The sequence below is a fragment of the Macrobrachium rosenbergii genome, chromosome 10 (genome assembly GCF_040412425.1).
Source record: "Macrobrachium rosenbergii isolate ZJJX-2024 chromosome 10, ASM4041242v1, whole genome shotgun sequence".
Classification (NCBI taxonomy): Eukaryota; Metazoa; Arthropoda; class Malacostraca; order Decapoda; family Palaemonidae; genus Macrobrachium; species Macrobrachium rosenbergii.
Genome location: NC_089750.1, coordinates 39615685 through 39633782, shown reverse-complemented (window position 1 = coordinate 39633782; position 18098 = coordinate 39615685). Strand labels below are relative to the sequence as shown.

The 18098-nt window shown below is 41.0% G+C and overlaps 1 protein-coding gene across 1 annotated transcript in view; it reads right to left on the bottom strand.

The window, feature by feature from the left end:
- The window catches only part of LOC136842598 (histone-lysine N-methyltransferase, H3 lysine-79 specific-like), a 759589-nt gene that overhangs the window by 510498 nt on the left and 230993 nt on the right, over positions 1-18098 (bottom strand). The gene's annotated exons all lie outside the window — the stretch shown is intronic.

The window sequence follows — 18098 nt, the reverse complement described above, 5'->3', positions numbered from 1 at the left end:
TTAGTAAGGTATTTTTGAAACAAATACCAGTTTTGTATGAGCATCTCCAGTTTTCATATGCTTAATTTATAGCTCATACAAGAGTCTACATATACATTTCCACACACACACACACACACACACACACACACACACACACACACACACATATATATATATATATATATATATATATATATATATATATATATATATGTGTGTGTGTGTGTGTGTGTGTGTGTGTTTATATATATGTATATATATATATATATATATATATATATATATATATATATATACGTATATATGTGTATATATATATATATATATGCATAATGTATATTTATATGATATATAAATATATGTATATAATGCATGTATATATACGTATATATGTGTATATATAAATATCTCTCTCTCTCCATATATATATATATATATATATATATATATATATATATATATATATATATATATATATATATATATATATATAATTTTATTTATATATACATACATATACACATATATATATATATATATATATATATATATATATATATATATATATATATATATATATATATATATATTAGCTGAAGCCACAGGAGGAGTTTAAGAACAAACTATCGACGGTGTCAAGTACTTTCGTGTAATTAACTCATCTTTGGGGTACGAAGTAAAACAAAGTATAAAATCAGTGAGCAAGAAAGCTCTTACAAATAGGAAGTAAAGTAAAAATGTATCATTAGGCTATTACATATAGAAACAATGTTCATCCAAATTACTCAGCTACTAAGAACACAAAGAAGTCAGAAAGGAAAAAGAATTACTTAATGGCAGCATTGTATAAAAAAGACTAATGATAACCAGCTGACTGTTTGTTAGCCAGTGTCTATAAATATAAATATGAATATATATAAATATATATATATATATATATATATATATATATATATATATATATATATATATATATATATATATATATATATATATATATATATATGTGTGTGTGTGTGTGTGTGTGTGTGTGTGTGTGTGTGTATACTGTATGTATACATAATGCAAAAAAGGGAAGATTGAATACACCTGTAGAAAAAATAATGATTGCACATGAGCGGGAATTAAAAAGCATGTGAGTGAGAGTATTTCAACGAGTCTGAATCTAGGATTAACAGGGTTTAGAGCAGCAGTTTTAAACTTCTTACTTTGTCATACATCAAGATCTGCATTTTGTACTGGGACCACTGGGTAATAAATCTGACATAAATTCTGTGAATTACATTCCTTTATTTACTATTACCACATGGTAAAAACGTGCTTTTGGGTAAAACCTGTTTAGTGAAATTACATATTTCAGTTTCTAAGAACAGTATAAAGAAATATAAAGAGAGTTCGCAAGAAATTCTAGCAATAAAGGGCAAAGTAAACACAATTTCAAAAAACAGATATACTCGTATTTTGATGAGGGTGATGCGGTTGTATGTTCAAAAGTGCTTGTTTCCAATTTGGAACACAAAAAGACGATGCTACCCGCAAATCTGGTGCAGTGTTGACCATTTTTCTTTCGTTTTCAATGAACTATTTGTTCTTATTTTCCTCTTTTTCATTTCTTTTGTCGCAACCCAGTGCCTTATTTTGTAGCCCATTAATGGGTCGGCACCTGCATTTTGAAAGACCCTTGCTTAGAGAATAGGAAAACGTGGTGGTTCTAAGGAATTGAAATGGACCTGGAGGAAATAGAGAAAAAGATGCTAGTTTTGGTGGGTGTATTGTTCTCGGAGTAAAGGAAAATGGAGTGTTATGGAAATGTGGTGGAAAGGGGCTTGATCGCTTGGAATACATGGTTCCCAAAGAAGAACATTCATAAGTGCTCTTTGTTAAATAAAATTATTAAGGAAAAAATAGTCTTAGATGTATTAGAAAGGAGGTGATAGAAGACCAAGATAATGAAATTAATGCGATCAGAGTAATGGTTGGAGGCATAGCCTACCGTATGACCATTTGGGTGAAGAAAAAGACAAATTAATTGCCATCTGGAGATGATGGGATGAAAATTTATCTGGAAAATTTATTAAGGAAAGTTAGGTTAAGGTTAATGACATGGAATTGTACTTAGTAAAATGGAATAAGAAATATGCAAAATCAAGAATTAGGGCTTGGAGTTAACAGAGGATATGAAAAAAGATTATTTAAGGTGCAATTGCGTGGCAAAAGAGATCATGTGCAAGTGTACAAAGGATGGATAAGGTAAGCAAGAATAAACTAAGAAAAAAAAACACTAATAAAGAAAACAGAAGGGTGGATATGATTAAAAATTCTAAGATCAAGAAACGGTCCTCTTCTAATTCGATTTTCTGCAAACAGAAACAGTCATGGGAGACCTTTGAGAACAAATGAAAAACTGTATATTGTATGCATGAGCATAAAGATGCAATGTGAAGGGCCCTGAGGATGTGTAGTATAAAAGACAATTTGTTATGTCCAATTAAAGGTTTTTTTGAGGTAAACAAAGGATGTGTTAACATACGTAAATGGGATACTGACTTGTTTGCTATAAAATGGGTTTGAGTAGTAGGTTTGATTTTTATCCATGTCCGTTTATTATCTTTATGGATGAGTGACATGAGTCGTCAGAGACATTAGATGTTGATGAAAAGTTGCGCGATACGAAAATTTGTTGTGAATGGAATGAGAAATACCGGATGTTTGCAGATGACAGCCTACACTTGGTTTTACCTTGACTTCACACTGTGAACTCACGCTCGGCTCATGCTTAATAGACTTCACTGGTAAGACAACCTTAAATCCCCAGTGAGTCGTGGACGGTGGGTTTGCGGAGCTCATAGGCCTAGGCTATCTGCTGAATCATCAACTGTTTGTAGCTACTGCAGGTTTGCCCTTTCAGTTTTGAAATATTCTCCAAATACAGTTTCAACAGTAAAACTCCGAACACCCCATTTAAATGAACAAAAATCAGTACAATGTTATAAAACGGAAAATAATAGGTAAAGTTTTTGTTTTATTAACTTTTATTCAATATTTTGACATTTCTCCATTGTTTTTAAGTACAATCGTGCACTAAAGTCCGTTCCCTTAGCCATCTAGGGAGTGAACGCGAATCCAAAGACTATGAAACACCGAAGAAGTTGGGCAGTTGAACAAGTAACTAATGGACAACCCAACAGATGTCGCACCGTAAGGGCATATGGGAACAGGAGGGAGGAGTGGGAAGCAGTTTTTTTTTTTTTGAGCATAGAGTAAAGTCTCCATACTCTAATATCGTTAAGAAAGTAATTGTAAAATTTTTGTTGTTGACGATACTGGGTTTGAGTGTAAAATGTGTAGTTAAGGAAGCATGCGAAATAAATCTGAAAATAAAAGTGCTTTTAGGAAGTCAGTATTCATGAATTAGTATTTCCTATAGATTATCGTATCTTATCAACAGACATGACTGTCCACAAGATCAATGCAAAATATTTCAGCATCAGTGTTTACGGTTGATAAGATACAATAGTCTACAGGAAATACTAATTCACGACTACTGTCTTCCTTAGCACTTTAATTCTCATATTTATTTCTCATATTTCCTTAACTGCACATTTTACACTCAAACCCAGTATTGTCAACTTCAAAAACTTTATGACTTACTCTATGCTCAGTAAAAATACCTGCTTCCCACTCCTCATTCGTGTTCCCATGTACCCTTACAGTGCGACATCTGTTGGGTTTCCAGTCATATGTTCATCCGCTTCAGTGTTTCATAGTCACCGGATTCGTGTTCACTCTCTGGATGGACAAGTGAACAGACTTTTGTGAACGACAGTACTTAAAAATAATGGAGAAATGTCAAAATATTGAATAAAAGGTAGTAAAACAAAAACTTTGCCTATTATTTTCCGCTTTTATAACATTGTTCTGATTTTTGTTCATTTAAAAGGGGGGTGTTCGGAGTTTTTTTGGTACCATTCACGGTACATATATATACAGTATATATACATATATATATATATATATATATAGTATATATATATATATATATATATATATATATATATATATATATATATATATATATATATATATATAAATTATCATATAATATAACAATGACATATATATAAAGGTACAATTACCTTCGGAAAATTGCCACTGGTAGCTTGTGGCCTAGAAGACTTTCTCTCTCTCTCTCTCTCTTTCAGACTAAAATTACCCTAATCTAATGGCTGGAAATTAGACCGTGGATACAAAAAATAGTTTATTCTGTGAGTCTAACACATAACATGTTAAAACCATGGTAAATAAAAAAAATGAAGGTGAGAAATGAATATCTTCCCCCCCAACCCGCCAAAAGAACATCTTAGCAAGGACCAAAATTGTGAGGTTGGCCGATATGGGTTACCCTAGCCTAGCCTAAACACGTGTGTGAACATAGAGTAAGTTAACTCTCACCTGCCAAAGGAGAAATATCTTCATTAGTGGTACTGTCTTATCATATGCTATTAATGGTTTGATGTATTCAGTTAACATAGCTCATGCTATCCCATCTTCGTTTATTCGGGGTGAGAACGATACGACGACGTGCTCAGCATGTCCTTTTATTCTTGCTAATGTGTTAACTGCAATCAACAACATAGAACTTTAGCAGCGAAATGCCCAGTGAGAAAGGCCCTAATAAAAAGAAAAATTCAAGAGATCAAAGCAAACAGAAATGCAACATCCACTACAAGCAACCGTACAAGTTACGCCAAAGTTACAGCCACTAATACAGGAAATTGCCAGGCTAATGCAAATAACATCCAAAATAATATAAGTAGAATACAAGAAGAGACAAGAATCACGATAATAACAAATTTAGCAATAAAACTGGGGCTGCGCCAAGAAGGATTCTACCCCTCAATAATAAACAGCATATTAGCAGATAACAATTTACCTACAATACACTTCTCTAAAGAAACAATAAACATGATAGCAAGCACCATGGGAAGGAATAAAAGACAAGAAAACCATACAAGCAAAGCAGAAGATTTACAAGCAACTCAGGATATACAACAAGATATGCAAGACTGCACACAATATGAAGAAAACACAGCAGAGAGCTCAGAAGACGACTCATCAGATGAAGACTTTACACTGGGAATTGAGCCCAGTTCGGACTCGAACTCACCAATCCATCCCTCAGGACGCATAAGTAATTTGCAAGAAACGCAGCATCAGTTAACAGAAGAAATACAAGCCTCACTACCAAGCTTCTCAGGTTTCTCCAACTCTCCCATCTTACAAAATCCACAGGGATCAACTTCAGCATCAAAAAGTACTACGCCAGTAGCCAATAACACCAGAAAACGGAAAAGTGAAAGAAAAAGAACAAAATTACTAGACCACTGTAACTCGAATGGACCCAACTCTACGAAGAATTAAAATAATTCAGCACAACGTCAAATCCTGGAAAACAAAGAAATTTGAATTATACAATATATATAGAGAAGAAGACCCTGATATAATATTAATCAATGAACATGGTATGAAACGAAATGAAACTCTGAAAATGTTTGGATATAATACATATACACAAAACTTTGCTGATGAACCCTTTGCAGGAATTGCAATAGCAATCAAGAGTAATATTAGACATAAGATAATAGACGATTTCCAAGACGACTTTTTAGCAGTCCAAATTCAAACTAACAAAGGACCAAAAGTGATCGCCACAGCTTACAAGCCGCCAAGAAGACATTATTTCCCACTTCCGGATGTCATGAAGTTAATGAACAGGAGAGAACCAACCTACCTCATTGCCGATCTAAATGCCAGACACCAAATATTTGGATATAGGCAATATAATTAAACAGGACAAGAAATAGTCAGATTAATAAATAAAAAGTATATCATACACTTAGGACCTGATTTCGATACCTTTGTAGCAAATAACAGAAAAGGAAAGCCAGATATAATATTGGGAAATAATAAAATTCACCTCAATATTGCCGTTACAAGAGGACCAGCAACCTCCTCCGATCATATACCAATGGTAATTACATTGTCAACCAATCCAAAAATGATTCCATCCTTAGAAATACCAAATATAAAAAGAGCAAGTTGGGAAAGCTTCAAAAATGAAATAGAAGAAAAAATAAGTAGACAACTAACAATAAATTCAAATGAAATAGAAATAACAAAAGAAATAGTAGATGGTGAGCTTGAAGAATGGTACAGAAATATAGAGGAAGCAATAAAAAATCATATACCCATAACTAAATACACCACACTTCCACATCCTATTAGTAGTGATAAGTTGAAATTGATACAATGGCACTACAACAACATCCAAAACACAGTACTTATAACAGGGTGGAACAACATATTAATGAGAAGATATGTGTCATTACAAGAACAGTTAGTACAAGAAAACTCAAGATTATATAATCAAAATTGGGAAGACCTAATAAAAAACACAGAAATACAGTACAATAACCCAAAACAATTTTGGAACTCCGTTGCAAGACTGATGGGAAGCAAAACTAATACTTCGCCATACATAAAGCATGGGAATGAGAAAATATATGATGACAAAGAGAAGGAAGTACTGCACAAGGCCTACTGGCAGGAAATATTCCAGATAACGCAGGAGGATAACCAAAATTTCGACAACCAACATGAGACAATAGTCAATGAATTCATTGAACAACATAGAAACAGAGCAAATCCGCATCATGCAGCTGATATTAGCAGACTCAATGAAGACTGCCCATTAACAAGGAAAATAGACTTATGGGAAATCAAAATAATAATTAAAAATTTTAAACACAAAGCACCAGGAAAGAGTGGAATTAACAAGGTCATAATTCAAAATTTACCAGACATTGCACTCAAAAAATTAAGAGAAATATACAACTGGGCCCTCTCAATGGGATATTTTCCAATTATATTCAAGAATGCAATAATGATTTTGATACCCAAACCAGGAAAAGATACTAGTCAGGTAGAGAATTATAGACCAATATCATTACTAGAAGTACTGGGCAAAATATTTGAAAAAATAATTAACAACAGATTAGTGTTGTTCCTAGAAGGTAATCAGCTACACAATAATAATCAATATGGATTTAGAAAAGGAAGAGGGACCCAGATTGCAATAGCAACAATATATGAGAGTATTGCACTATCACAAAGAAGAAGGTACCTATGTAACCTAGTATGTAGAGATATAACAAAGGCATTTGACAAAGTATGGATACAAGGACTTCAATACAAAATATTACATCTCAACCTTCCAGACATTTTTGAGAAAATACTATGCAACTTCATCAAAGATCGAACAGCAGCAATCAAGTCACAAAATTACATAGGGAATCCATTCCCTTTACTAAGTGGAGTCCCACAAGGATCTGTACTCAGTCCAACACTATTCATATTATATACATCAGATATGACTTCACCACCAGAGTACTGTACTGATGTCTGCTTTGCAGATGATATAACTCAAATAATTATACACCCAGAAAAACGCACTCGAAGAAGGGATCCAACTTTGAAAAGACAAGTAGCACAAAAAACAATGAACCAAATTGAAAGAATAAATCAGTTTGAAAAGAAGTGGAAGATAAAGACAAATAAATCTAAATTCCAACTAGTATCAGTGTCTGCTTACAAACCTGCACAAATAATGTTAGACCAACAACCGATGAATTTTAGTAAAAGCACAAGAATACTAGGAATGCAATTCGGACAAAGAGGAATATCAAGACACGTGAGAGAAAGGCTAAGAATAGCAAGAACACAAAATACAAAGCTAAAACGATTTAGGAATATGAACACAAATATCAAAATCCATTTCTACAAAAGCCTAATCAGACCAATAATGGAATATCCACCAATACCCACGTGTTTAGCATCGACTTCCAATATAAGTGCATTACAAAAATTCCAAAATAAGATACTAAGGTCCGCAGTGAGAAACAATCAAGAAGATGACGGTCTGAATATAGAACAAATACACAAAAAATACAAAGTAGAACCAATTAATCAAAGATTATACAGACTGGCAACCAACATATGGAGCAAACTAGATCAGTACAACAGTGAATTAACAGAAGAATCCGTAGCAGAAGAGAGAAACCACCCAAACAACACAGACCATCGTGATGAACCTCAACCATTATATTATTAAGAAAAGCCTTGTGAAAAAGTAATATTTAGAATTTACTATGTAGGTATCATGCAAAATCACTATGATAATTAACATCAAGGTTAAAATGAGGAAATTGGAACTAATTTTTTTTATTTTATTTTATGTTTTAAATATGATTATACTAATAAGAAATAAAATTCAAAACATGCAATATGTACAATTTACCATGTTGTTATAATGTAAAATTATTATTGTATTATGTTAATATTAGAAAAATTGTACCCTTACCTAAATAAAATTGTGGATAAACCACACTTGACATTACTCTTACTAATATTTCACTTTTAAACTATTCCCTACCATGGTTAGCTAGCTAACTGCCCTCACCCTTCTTTCACCCATGTTACCTATCAGCTAAAAAAGAAAAAAAAAACTGTTTACAGAGTGCTCGAGAATTCATCCCGCGTCGGCAAAATTCACAACATTACAAAACAGAACCATTCCTTTTTTGATACACATGTACTACAAAAGTTATTTTTACAGAAGCGTGAAAATACATAAAAATACACGAATACAAACATCACATTCGTGAGCAACAATTGAATACTGAAGCAAAACAATTCTTAAAGAACTTAACGCCTACCATGGCATGGAATCACAGAAAGGAAGCTCACTGCTGATATGTAACACCTCTTTCTCCTTATAAAAATAAAAGAACAGATACAGTATATGAAAACTACAAATTCAAGCAGTCCGGTGGAAGACCTCTCTTGCTCCGGCCCAACTTGCTTCTATCTCTCACTTCACTCTCGGTATTCTCAACTACAGACTGCTGTGAATCTGCATCTGAGTTTTGGATACCGGTTTGCAACTGGTCAATGTGTCTTTTGTGAACAACACCTTGAACTTCTACTTCGTAATGAAGGTGCCCTACTCTTTTCTTAACTACACCAGGTACCCATTTAACGTTATCGTTGTACATACGTACCATCATTTTCCTTGAACTGTCTCACTGGCCCCATATTTTCCATCTGTTTATATCCTTTGTTATTTTGTTCTGCCTGAAAGTTGGGGACCATTAAATCTAACTTGGTTTTCACTCTCCTTCCCATTAATAAAAAAGATGGGGACTGCCCTGTTGTTGCATGTTCCGTTGTTCTGTATTGTAATAAGAATTTGCTAATGTGGGTGCCTACTGTACTTTGTGTAGCACCTCTGCATTTCATGTTATGATTGAAGGTTTGTATAAACCTTTCAGCTTTTCCATTAGAAGAAGGATGGTATGAAGATGACGTAGTGTGTGAGATGCCATTTGACTTTAAGAAGTTAGTAAATTCCTCCGAGCAAAATGTAGTGCCGTTGTCAGTGAAAATCCTTTCGGGCAAGCCATGTGTTGCAAAAAGTGTCATGCATACTTTAATGGTAGCATGCAATGTTATATTTGTCATAGGAATGACTTCAGGCCATTTACTGTAAGCATCTACAACTATAAGATAGTAATGTCCTAAAAATGGACCTGCGAAGTCTAAGTGGAGATGTTGCCATGCCTTTTGAGGATACTCCCATGGATGCAAACGAATTGGTTGAGGATTGTTCTGAAATGCATTGCATCCTGGACAGTTCTTTACAAATGCTTCAATATCTCTGTCAATATTAGGCCACCATACCAATGACCTGGCAACAGCTTTGGACTTTACAATACCTAAGTGGTCGGCATAAATTTCTTGTAAGATTTTAGTCTGAAGTGCTTTAGGAATGACCACTCTAGCACCCCTCATGATACATCCACTCTCAGTAAAACATTCAGACCAAACTGAGGAAAAGCTTTTAAATTCTTCTTGCTTAGCTATAATATTGTGACCTGAAATAAGACCCTGTAACACTCTGGATAGAATTGAGTCTTGCTTTGTTTTCTCAGCAATTTCCTTGGCATTAATGGGAATTGACAAATTTTCAGTCATCAAAACATTAGACTCATAGCTACTTGGAGCTGCCTCTGTTGGAAGTCTGGACAAAGCATCAGCATTGCCTATGTTTGTTGTGGGATGGTACTGTAAATCATATGAGTAGGCTGCCAATATCACTGCCGATCTTTGCAATCTTGCTGCTACTATTGTAGGAAAACCACTTTTGGGACCAAGAATAGACAATAATGACTCGTGGTCAGTTACTAAGGTAAATTTCTGTCTGCCATATAAGTAAATGTGGAATTTTTTTACACCAAAAATGAGAGCTAGTCCCTCCTTTTCTATTTGGCTGTAATTCTTTTCAGCTTTATTTAAGGTATGTGATGCAAATGCGATGGGTCTTTCAACTCCATCTGGCATGACATGAGCTAACACCGCTCCAATACCTACTGGTGAGGCATCACAAATTAACTTTACTGGCAAGTCTGGCTAAAAATGTGTTAGGAATCTTGGTGAGATTAATTCAAGCTTAATACTCTCAAATGCATGTTGACATTCACCTGACCAAACCCATTCTGCACCTTTCTTAAGTAGATCAAATAGTGGTGATGCTGTGGTGGCAAGATTTGGAATGAACTTGCCATAAAATGTAACAAATCCTAAGAAAGCCTGTAATTCTTCTACATTACTGGGAACTTTGACATTTTTGACTGCTTTCAACTTATCATCGGTTTTGTGAATACCGTTGGCGTCAATCTTGAATCCAAGATATTCCACTGACTTGACCATGAAGCTGCATTTATCTTTTCTGAGCGTTAAACCATGTTCTTTCATTCTCTTTACGGCTGTTTCTAATTTACCTAGTAGATCTTTTTCATCTTTGCCAGCACATAGAATATCATCTACAAATACAAAACAATTGTCAATATTGTTGAAAATTTTATCTATTAGTTTGTTGCCATAAGGCAGGACTACTGGCAATACTGTAAGGGAGACGTTTTGGCCTATATAGCCCTAATGGTATGTTCAATGTACAAATGTGCTGTGAGTTTTCATCCATTTCAAGTTGTCGGAAAGCCTGTTTTAAATCTATCTTTGCGCAAACCGTGCAACCACCCATGGCTGCAAACATGTCAACAGGCCTTGGCAAGGGATGCTGGGCCACTTGCAACTGTGGGTTGACCGTGACCTTGTAGTCACCACAAATTCGGATACTGTTATCTCCTTTGACCACTGGCACCAATTGGGTAGCCCAGTCAGAATATGTGACCTTTTCCCAAATTCCATTCTCCTCAAGCCTACGTATCTCCTGTTCAACCAATGGTTTTAAGGCATATGGTATTTGCCTTGGGGCAAAGAATCTTGGTTTGGCATCAGTTTTTAAAATTAATGATGCTTTAACATTCTTAACTTTTCCTAAGTCTTCTTCAAAGACATCCTTGTATTTGGCTAGCAAGTTCTGTAATGTGTGATTTTGACTACTGACTTCATTGACTTGAAAAAAATTGCAAAACTCTGGAATGAGTATATCGATCCAGTCAGCACCTAATAATGGTTTCCTCCCACTGTCAACTACTGTCAAAGGAAGTTTCTCATATTTTATACCTTGGTATGTTATATCTACAGTAGTGGAACCCCTTACATTAACAGTTGTCTGATTGTGGTCTTTTACAATGTGGTTACTGAACTGTATGGTTAGGTTAGATATGTGGGAAAGAAGTGTCTCTGGAATGACTGTAATGTCAGCTCCTGAATGGAAATCTCAGTCCCATTTATGGAAACATTAACATATGTGCGTTTACTTTTGTTGGACTTGTTAATGGAATTCAAACAGAAAACAAAATCTTCACTGTTATCCTCCTGAGACTGTGATGCCTCATGCATGTGATGGATTGTCTTTTGTGAGTGTGATTCTGATCAACACACATTTGAAAAATGACCGAACTTAGAACACTTCATACATTGTTTTCCTGTAGCAGGACATTTGTAATAATCTGCCTGCGTATGTCCAGTTCCTCCACATCTTTGACATTTCCCAACAGGCCTATGCTTATTGGCATGTTTTGCTGGCCCACTCTGGGACTTCGGTTTGGCCCCCAAGTGTGACTGATTATGATGATTACCCCTAACGTTACTGTTGTTGTGAAATTTGTGGGAACTGTTCTGTGTGCAATTATTTGATGGTAGGCCTGCCTGTTGCTTAGGCCTAGGCCTATAAAATGATGAACCTTTATTAGCACTTTGATAACTTACTGCAGCTATCTCTTTGACCTGATTACCTGAGTTTGATTTGTTTTCTATGATGGAAGCCTGTGTGTCTGACAGTTCCATGGCCCTAGCTATAGTTAAGACCTTGTCAAGAGTCAGGTCTTCAGTTTCTAAAAGCTTGCGCCTGACCTTTGATGAAGAACACTTTTCAATGACCTGATCTATGATGACGTCATTCACGTCATGAAACTCACATGTAATTGCAAGTTTCTTCGACTTTGTTATGAAAGAGTCTGTGCTTTCATTTTTTTCGTGGCTTAATTGTTTAAAACAAAAATGCTCATACCTTTTGTTCTCCTTTGGTGAGAAATACCTATCAAGGGCTTGGAGAGCTTGTTCGAGAGTATCTGTGGGGTCTGATAAGGTTTCAAGGGTTTTTAAGATATCGAGACCCCCAACATGTGACAGAAGGGCTCTCCGTTGTGCAGCATTGGTTACACCTGTGGCTGTGATGTATACGGAAAAGGTCTTCTTCCACTGCTTCCATCGCTGAGCAACATTTGTGGGGTCTGTCGCAACGGCGAACGATTGTGGTTGGTTTGTAAAGTCATTTGTACAGTCTCTGCTGATCATGCTATTTGACAAAGTCCCTGCTGAGCGAGTTTTCTTTGGTGACAGCCCATTTTCTATGTATCTGCAATTCGTCACACCTGATGGGCCAGGTCACGTAAATTCAATTATTTAAACTGTGTATGTAATTATTTATCTGTCCTCAATTTATGTACGTGTATTTCTTCCTTCGCAGGCATCAAGATTGTATTCAACTTTAATTCTGTCTGTTTTCACATTGTAAATTGCACTCGTTCACTGTATTATATTGTTAATTGTTATCGACCTCAGGTCACCCTTGCTTCCATTGTTTTTTGGCGTGACACCGGACCCATAAACCGCCTGGATCGACTCAGTCTTGGTTTCAGGAGCTTAGCGGACCCTCACGCCAGTCTTGGTTTCAGTGGAATAATGGAATAAAGGCGCTGAATCAGCGTTTGGGTGTGCTGACTCTCGTCGGCAAAAATCACCAGCATCATTAGTGGACTCACACGGCGCGCTCCCGAGTGCGTTTTGACGTGAGTACCCTACTCCATTTAAGAGGACAAAGAGCGAGTATGGCCACGGACATCCCTTCCCTCGTTCAGTTAACCGCTGACCTCGAGGATTCGGAGGTCTACCTCCCTCCCATATCACCCACGCCCATCCCCCCGAGGCTCTCAGGCTCTCACGCCCGTGCCCCGCACTCTCCCCAGCTCGGCGAATCAAGGGCCGCCCTGTCCATAAAACTGCCACCGTTCACGCGGGGGAATCCGTAGGCATGGCTCTACAGGGTCCAGAGCCAGTTCAGGATTGCAGATCTTAACGACGAGGTGCTGCAGGCTGATATAGTACTCAATGCCCTGCCGGAGGAGATCTACAGGAAGCTCGTCCCGTGGGTGTCTGACACATGCCCCCCTTACCTACCACCTCCTGAAGAAAACCCTCCTCGAGACATGCTCCCTGCCAGTTGCTGAGCAGGCCGCCAGCGCCCTCGACCTCGCCATCAACCCATGGCAGGATCAGAGCGTCATGGAGTCATGGGGCATGATCCAAGACCTCCTCACCCTCCCAGACACTGATGGCAGTAAAAAGAAGCGCAAAATAAGCCTGTTGTGGGAGCTCCTCCTCCATCAGCTCCTCCCGGAGGTCTGCACACAAATCCCTGAGCCCTACACGATGCCCCTCGAAGCCATGATTCGCACAGCACAGCACTTGACGGACTCCGTGAAGGCAACAAAGCGGGTACCAGCACCCACACTCCCAGTCAGCACCATCCAGCGGAGGAGGGCGCAGAGCAAGAGGTCAACGCCGCCACCTGGAGGCGCCCAGCGCCTCCCAGCAGATGGAATTCCCCGGGTCTTTGCCACTACCACAGGCGGTTCGGCAAGGATGCCTGGAACTGCCTGCCGCCCTGTTCATTCGCCCGTTCAAAAAACGGAGGAGGCGGCGGCCAGCAGGACACGCCGCCATGGCAGCAGAAGAACCCAGGGGCCCAGAACCAGTAGGCTTCTACGTCCGCGACACCGTCTCCGGCAGGATGATGCTGGTCGACACAGGGGCCATTAGATCAATCTTCCCGGCATCTAGAGAGGACTGCAAGTGAGAACCGGACCCACCTGCCTCCCTAACGGCCGCCAATGGGTCCCCCATCCTTTCCTGCGGAACCAGGCCCCTGTCAATCTCCATCCTTGGCTGGAGGTACTCCTGGGACTTCGTCGTCGCGGATGTTAGGACCCCACTCCTGGGTGCGGATTTTCTGGCACACTTCGGGCTGGCAGTCGACGTCAGTCGTAAGTGCCTCCTCGATACAGACTCCTGCCAGTCCCTCCCGTTGGCAACAGGACCCAAGGCTCCCACCATCTACTCCGCCACCCCCCCACCAGTACTCGCAGCTGCTGATGGGGTTCCCTGATGTGTTCAGGCCCGAGCTCCACCAAAAGTCCGGGGCCCCAGCCAAACATGGCATATATCACCACATAAAAACAAAGGGGCCCCTGCACATGCGAAGTTCCGGAGGCTTCCCCCTAGGCGCCTTCAGTAGGCCAAGGACACGTTTGCCAAAATGAAATGGATGGGAATCTGCAAGAAGGCCTCCAGCCCGTGGGCCTCCCACCTCCACATGGTGCAGAAACTGGATGGCTCCTGGAGACCCTGCGGCGACTACAGGTGGCTCAACCTCGCAACGGAACCTGACCATTATCCCCTGCCGAACATGCAGGGCCTCACGGCCTCCTTCCACGGGGCCAAAATATTTACTAAGTTGGATCTCTTGAAATCCTATTTTCAGGTACCGGTCACGCCAGAGGACATACCAAAGACTGCCATCATTATGCCTTTCAGGCCCTACATGTTCGCCTTCTCTACATTCAGCCTGAGGAACGCTAGGGCGACTTTCCAGCGGCTCATGGACAGCATCCTGGGGGACCTAAAGTTCTGCGTCTGCTACGTAGATGATATCCTTATATTTTCCAGGTCTCACAAGGAGCACCAGAAACACATCATGGCAGTCCTGCAGCGCCTGCAGGAGAACGGCCTTGTCGTACATTTCAACAAATGCACCTTCGGCGTACAGAAAGCTGACTTCCTGAGCCACGAGGTATCCCCAGATGGCGTCCGTCCGCTCACATCCAAAGTCGCAGCCGTCACCAGGTTCCCCGTCCCCACCTCCGTCAAGGCCGTCCCAGAGTTTTCCTGGATGGTGAACTACTACAGGAGGTTCATTCCCGGGATCGCACACACCACGGCCCCCTAACGGAGACCCTGAAAGGCCGACCAAAATCCTTGTTGTGGGGACCCAGCCAGCAGCAGGCCTTCTCCCTGATGAAGGCCGCCCTCGCTGAGGCAACCGCCTTGGCCCACCAGGATCCCAGCGCCCCCCTCCAGCTGACAACGGATGCCAGCGTCGCCTGTGGTGCTGTCCTGGAGCAGGTCATCAATGGCGCTCCCCAGCCCATTGCCTTCTTCAGCAAGAAGTTCAAACCCACAGAGGTCCGCTACAGCACCTTCGGCAGGGAACTCTGCGCAGTGTACCATGCAGTCTGGCACTTCAAGTTCCTCTTGGAGGGTTCGCCCTTCACAATCTATACGGACCACCAGCCGCTGGTACACGCCTTCACCGAGCAAGGGGACGTGAGGTCTTCCAGGCAACAGTGGCATCTCTAGGCCATTGCCGAGTTCACCTGCTCCGTCAAGTACCTCCCCGGCAGGAAGAACCCTGTGGCGGACGCCCTCTCACAGTCGAGCTGAACGCGGTGCAGCTGGGGATCAACTACGAAGACCTTGCCAGGGAGCAGGCCGCCGACCCAGAGACCCCAGCCTACTGCACTGCCATCACGTCCCTAAAGTGGAGGGACGTGCCCCTCGCCCCCGGGGGCCCAAATCTCCTCTGCGACGTCAGCACCAGCCAGTCCTGGCCAGCCCCGCCCCTAGTGCCAGCCTCCCGCTGCTGCTAGGTATTCGACATCATCCATGGGCTGTCACACCCCTCCGGCAGGATGACGGCCAAGCTGCTGTCAGAGAAGTTCGTCTGGCATGGAGTGCAGAAGGACGCAAGGACCTGGGCGAGGCAGTGCCTGCATTGCCAAACCAGCAAGGTGGGGCAGCACACTGAATCTGGGGTAGGCGAGTTCCCACAGCCAGGGCAGCGTTTCGGCCATGTTCACATCGACGCCGCCGGGCCCTTTCCCCCGTCAGGCGAGTTCAGATACCTCCTGACGGTGGTAGACTGCTCAACGAGGTGGCCCGAAGCCACGCCAATGCAAGAAGCCAGCGCCTGCGCCGAGACCCTGCTCTCCAGCTGGATCAGCCGCTTCGGCGTCCCTGACCACATCACAACCGTGAATTGTGGTCCGCCCTGGCCCAGCTGCTGGGGACAGCTCATCACACCACCACGACCTACAACCCAGCCACCAACGGCTTGGTCGAGCGTTTTCACAGGTCCCTGAAGGCGTCCCTTATGGCCCGCTGTACCACTGAGGACTGGAAGTACCAGCTGCCGTGGGTCCATCTGCAGCCGAGAAAACTTATGGCAACCCCCTTGTGGTCCTGGGTGAGCTAGTGACAGAGGATCATCACAACCTTTCGAACCAGAGGCTTTGCAAAATCGTCGGCAAGTTCGCCCCCTGCAAGAGGACATATACCGACAGGTCGGCCACCTTCACGTCGCCCGGGCTGGCTTCCACTTCCCACGTCTTTGTCAGGGATGATACCGTCCACCCGCCACTGACCAGGCCCTACAGGGGGCCCTATTGCGTGCTGGAACAGAACAGCAAGGCGTTCCTGCTCGCACTTCATGGGAGGAACGATTGGGTGTCAATCGGCCGAGTCAAGCCCGCCCTCCTGGAGGAGGACACAGCCGTCAGCACGCCACACTCTCCGCCGGCACAGCCACAGGCCCTCGTAAGCAGCGGACACACGGTCGCCCCCGGAAAAGGCCGCCCACACCTGCAATCAGTTGCCCTCACACACAGGTGTCCCTCCGTTGTCGTTTCGCAGCTGGGGCACCCTTCAACACCCCAGCAGATATGCCGACTAATCAGACGTTACCTACGTCTTTTTGGGGGGGGGCATATTTGTAAAGTCATTTGTACAGTCTCTGCTGATCATGCTATTTGTAAAGTCCCTGCTGAGCGAGTTTTCTTTGGTGACGGCCCATTTTCTTTGTATCTGCAATTCGTCACACCTGACGGGCCAGGTCACATAAATTCAATCATTTAAACTGTGTATGTAATTATTTATCTGTCCTCAATTTATGTACCGTGCATTTCTTCTTTCGCAGGCATCAAGATTGTATTCAACTTTAATTCTGTCTGTTTTCACATTGTAAATTGTACTTGTTCGCTGTATTTTATTGTTAATTGTTATCGACCTCAGGTCACCTTTGCTTCCATTGTTTTCCGCTGTGCAATGCCAGTCTGCCACTATATAAACCGCCTGGATCATGAATAAATCATTAGTTCACTTTTTACCTGCTTGTTTCTTTTGCACCTCTTAAAGGTTGACATCTACAGGCATATTGGGGATATGTCCTTTACCCAAATGACTTCCAGATTATGATAATGATGACTCTGTGTCTGTGTGGGCTGCTTCAGTAATCCTTGTCATCCACTGTGAGGTTGGCCAACATGGGCTAGCCTAGTCTAGCCTAAACACGTGTGTGAACATAGAATAAGTTAACTCTCACCTGCCGAAGGAGAAATATCTTCATTAGTGATACTGTCTTATCATACGCTATTAATGGTTTGATGTATTCAGTTAGCATAACTCATGCTATCCCATCC